The sequence below is a fragment of the Meriones unguiculatus genome, chromosome 3 (assembly GCF_030254825.1).
Source record: "Meriones unguiculatus strain TT.TT164.6M chromosome 3, Bangor_MerUng_6.1, whole genome shotgun sequence".
Lineage (NCBI taxonomy): Eukaryota > Metazoa > Chordata > Mammalia > Rodentia > Muridae > Meriones > Meriones unguiculatus.
Genome location: NC_083351.1, coordinates 126276481 through 126281657, shown reverse-complemented (window position 1 = coordinate 126281657; position 5177 = coordinate 126276481). Strand labels below are relative to the sequence as shown.

General features: G+C 41.8%; 1 pseudogene; it reads left to right on the top strand.

The window, feature by feature from the left end:
* The first annotated feature begins 579 nt into the window (after nucleotides 1–579).
* Nucleotides 580–4648, top strand: LOC110560834 (MRG/MORF4L-binding protein-like; annotated as a pseudogene).
* Nucleotides 4649–5177: the final 529 nt, after the last annotated feature.

Genomic DNA, 5177 nt, shown 5'->3' with positions numbered 1-5177 from the left:
GACAAAGACAGTCCCTGTCCCATTACTATGGAACCCACTAGGAGAATGAACTGTCATGGGCTACATCTGTGCAGGGGTTCTGGGTTATCTCCATGCATGCTACTTGGTTGGACTATCAGTCTCAGGGAAGTGCCCAGATTCTTTTGGATCTGTTGCTCTCCTTGTGGAGCTCCTGTTCCCTCCAGGTCTTACTAATTCCCACTTCTTTCATAAGATTCCCTGCAATCTCCTCAAAGGTTGGCCATAAGTCTCAGCATCTGCATTGATAGTCTGCAGGGCAGAGCCTTTCAGAGGCCCTCTGTAGCAGGCTCCTAACTTATTCCCTGTTTTTTCCTTCTTCTGATGTCTATCCTCTTTGCCTTTCTGGATGTGGATTGAGCATTTTAGCCAGAGTTCTCCCTCTTGATTAGTTACTTTAGGTGTACAGATTTTAGTAGGTTTATCCTATATTATATGTCTATATGAGTGAGCATACACCCTGTGTGTCTTTCTGCTTCTGGGATAGCTCACTCAGGATGATCCTTTCCAGGTCCCACCATTTACCTGCAAATTTCATGATTTCCTTGTTTTTTATTGCTAAGTAGTATTCCATTGTGTAGATGTAGCATGCTTTTTGTATCCATTCCTCAGTTGAGGGGCATCTTGGTTGTTTCCAGCTTCTGGCTATTACAAATAAAGCTGCTACAAACATGGTTGAGCAAATATCTTTATTGTGTACTTGAGACTCTTTTGGAGATATGCCTAGGAGTGGTATGGCTGGATCTTGAGGAAGCACTATTCCTAGTTGTCTGAGGAAGCGCCAGATAGATTTCCAAAGTGGTTGTACTAGTTTACATTTCCACCAGCAGTGGAGGAGGGTTCCCCTTTCTCCACAACCTCCCTGTCACTTGAGTTTTTTATCTTAGCCATTCTGATGGGTGTAAGGTGAAATCTCAGGGTCATTTTGATTTGCATTTCCCTGATGGCTAATGAGGTTGAGCATTTCTTTAAGTGTTTCTCTGCCATTCGATATTCCTCTGCAGAGAATTGTTTCCCATTTTTTAATTGGATTACTTAATTTGTTGCTTTTTAATTTCTTTAGTTCTTTATTTATACTGGATATTAGACCTCTGTCAGATATAGGGTTGGTGAAGATCCTTTCCCAATCTGTAGGTGGTCGTTTTGTTCTGACAGTGTCCTTTGCTTTACAAAAGCTTTTCAGTTTCGTGAGGTCCCATTTATTGATTGTTGCTCTTAGAGCCTGAGCTGTTGGTGTTCTGTTCAGGAGTTGTCTCCTGTGCCAATAAGTTCCAGGCTCTTCCTCACTTTTTCTTCTAACAGGTTTAGTGTGTCTGGTTTTATGTTGAGGTCTTTGATCCACTTGGACTTTAGTTTTGTGCAGGGTGGATCTATTTGCATTTTTCTACATGTAGCCATCCAGTTAGACCAGCACCATTTGTTGAAGATGCTATCTTTTTTCCATTGTATGGTTTTTGAATCTTTGTCAAAAATCAGGTGTCCATAAGTGTATGGGTTTATTTCTGGGTCTTCTATTCGGTTCCATTGATCCACCGGTCTGTTTCTATGCTACTACCATGCGGTTTTTATTACTGTTGCTCTATAGTACAGATTGAGATCAGGGATGGAGGTACCTCCAGAAGATCTTTTATTTTAGACGATTGTTTTAGCAATTCTGGGTTTCTTGTTATTCCATACGAAGTTGAGAATTTTTCTTTCAAGGTCTGTAAGAACTGTGTTGGTAATTTGATGGGAATTGAATTGAATCTGTAGATTGCTTTTGGTAAGATGGCCATTTTTACTATGTTAATCCTGCTAAGCCATGAGCATGGGAGATCTTTCCATCTTCTGATATCTTCTTCTAATTCTTTCTTCAGAGACTGGAAATTTTTTTTTCATACAAGTCTTTGACTTCCTTGGTTAGGGTTACAACAAGGTACTTTATGTCTTTTGTGGCTATTGTGAAGGGTGTTGTTTCCCTACTTTCTTTCTCGGCCCTTTTGTCTTTTGTATACAGGAGGACTACTGATTTTTTTTTGTTAATTTTTTATCCAGCCACTTAGCTGAAGGTGTTTATCAACTGTAGGAGTTCCCTGGTAGAATTTTTGGGGTCACTTAAGCATACTATCATATCATCTGCAAATAGTCATACTTTGACTTCTTCCTTTCCAAACTGATTCCCCTTGATCTCCTTCAATTGTTTTATTTCTCTAGCAAGGACTTCCAAAACTATGATGAAGAGATTTGAAGAGAGTGGGCATCCTTGCCTTGTTCCTGATTTCAGTGGGATTGATTTAAGTTTCTCTCCATTTAGTTTGATGTTGGCTGTAGGCTTGCTGTATATCGCCTTTACTATGTGTAGGTATGTGCCTTGTATCCCTGATCTCTCCAATACTTTATACATGAATAGATTTTACTTTAAGGGGAAAGTCCACCACAGAAATCCTGCTAGGATGGCAAATGTTTGAAATATTGATCCTGGGGTCTTGGGTACGTATTTGGCAATGATTTCAAGTAGGTAAAAGTTAAAGATTATAGCTGCAAATGAAAGCAAGCTACATGAGAATATTCAATCAAATCTATGGAGAACATTTTTTTTTGAGTTTTTGCCAAAAAGATTATTATACATTATAAATCTATATTTGCTTTTTAATTGGGGTGCAGTATCTGGTTTCCTTTAACTTCTTTGTGGATTCAGCAGCCAAGAGTTTCTCTGGATTTTGCTGACAATCGTCACAAAATGAGGTTGCCATTTGGCAATAAGAAATATTCATCCATGATATGCCAATTAATCTCTTCTAAAAGGCCTTCTTCTTTTGGAGTGTTAGTTGTTATTTTAAAATTTTATGCCATAATTTTATTTTATCCAATTATATATTAACATAAATTACAATGATAAATCAATCCAAAATATTTGGTGGTATTCATAGTCTTATAATGGCTATTAAATTGAAGTTTTGGTTTGTATTTATAATAAACAATAGAAAACTTTAATCTAGATAAAATCCTACAATTTTCATTAAAGTACATATTTTGCTGTCTAGAATTGATATGCTGATCTATAAATTATTATCAAGCATAGAAGTATATAAAATTCTATGAGTAGGATGGAATAGAAATGAGTTCAACAAGGGAACATTCTTTTAACAAATAAAGTTTGGACATCGCGAGTGCGCCTGCGTGGAAACGGTCTTCTCGCGCCGGGCGTTCGTTGTTTGCCGGCAGCCATGGGGGAGGCCAAGGTGGGCAGCATGGGCGCCCCAGACGACAAGGGCCCAGGCGACAGGGGCCCAGGCGAGGCAGCCCCGAACCCTGCTGAGGAGACGGTGGTGTGGAGCCCTGAGGTGGAGGTGTGCCTGTTCCACGCCATGCTGGGCCACAAGCCTGTCGGGGTAAATCGGCACTTCCACATGATTTGCATTCGAGACAAGTTCAGCCAGAATATTGGGCGCCAGGTTCCATCCAAGGTCATCTGGGACCATCTGAACACTATGTATGATTTGCAGGCGCTGCACGATTCTGAGGTTCTTCCATCCCCAAATGCAGAGGGGAACTTTGTTCTTCCAGATGAGATCATTCAGGAGGTCCGAGAAGGAAAAGTGGTCATTGAAGAGTAAATGAAGGAGGAGATAAAGGACAATGTGGACCCCCGCAGTGGGGCTGATGGTGTTTTTTCATCTTCGAGGAGCTTGGGGAAAGCATTAGAAAAATCCAGCAAAGACAAAGAGAAGAACTCGTCAGACTTGGGGTGCAAAGAAGGGGCAGACAAGCGGAAGCGCAGCCGGGTCATGGACAAGGTCCTGACTGCTAACAGCAATCCCTCCAGCCCCGGTGCTGCCAAGAGGCTCCGAACAGAGACACCCAGGTGGCCACAGAGATGCTCCAATGCTGCAGGCCCCCACTGCCTATTCTCAGGTCCCTGGGTGAATGTGACCATCCAGAAGAGATGCTAGTGGGGCTTCTCCTGTGTCATCAGACCACCAGATTACCTGATTGGTCCAAAGGACCAGCGTCCGCTCAGCTGGATGGGGAAGCCTCTGAGCCAGCCTCTTGCTTTCTCCTGGTTGGTTCCCCCTGTGCCCACAGTGTGTGGAAAAAGCAGGTGCATAGGCCCAGAGGACCAAGAGTCACCCTCACTGTCCTCAGAAGGAGCCTCTCATCTTCTCTGGATACCTACTCTTTGCATCTGCTGTCCTGTAAGGCTCCACTGAAGATGTCTTTGGAGTTCACACAGCACAGGCTGTGCACAGAAGGCCTCATCTGGGAAACAGAACTGGATATTATGCCTCATTCGCTTGTACTGTAACAATGTATATAATTTGGTTGCTATTTTCACTAATTTTTAAGAAGCCTGTTTTACTCGTGTTTTGTATGAAGAAAAATACTGCAGAATTTAAACCTGTGGTGTTTTTTTTTTTTTTTTTTTTTTTCTGAGATGTTTTGTTTCCAGGTAACTATTGAGATACCTCTGGCTTTGTGTTTATATGCCAGATACGAAGAATTTTTAGTGGTTGTTTTTGTAATTTAATAACTTGGGAAAGACCAAGTAAGGGTGTGGAATGAAGCAGCAGCCACCAGGCTGAAAAGCCAATGGTCCGATGGTTGGAGTACACTTTCATCTGTAGACCACGAAGCATTAAAAACAGGTCATCTTGGGAAAAAAAATAAAGTTTGTCTATGAGATTTTTGAATAGATAATGGTGACATTTCTGTCCATCACGTTGAGTAAGTTATATCCTTTTCAATTACTTAAACTTACAAAGTAATTATGCGTCTTAATTTTAAAATGTATAGGGAGATTTACATAATTTTTTTCCAAAAATTCTAGGAGGTCCCAGAACAAAACCTAGTGTATCACTCTGCCTTGGGAAGGAAATAATAATTTGGAAAGGGGAAGGTGAGAGAGGAGGTGCCAGTCCCTGCTGTACAGTCACTGGGTTGGGGGATGGGGCGGGGTGGTGCCATCTCTGCCTGGTCCCGTTTCCTTGTCAGGGTGACTGGTCTTGCTCAAGAGATTTGAGGCAGATTCCCCCTGCCCCCGGGAGTGGAAGTGCAAACACTTCATTCTACATTGAACTTGCTCAAGCTGATATTACAGTGGATTGCAAGGGTGCAGCACCAATTCAGCACCGCATCCTGCAGTTTATCCTGCAAGACAGAGGATGGTAGGGAAAGTTTCC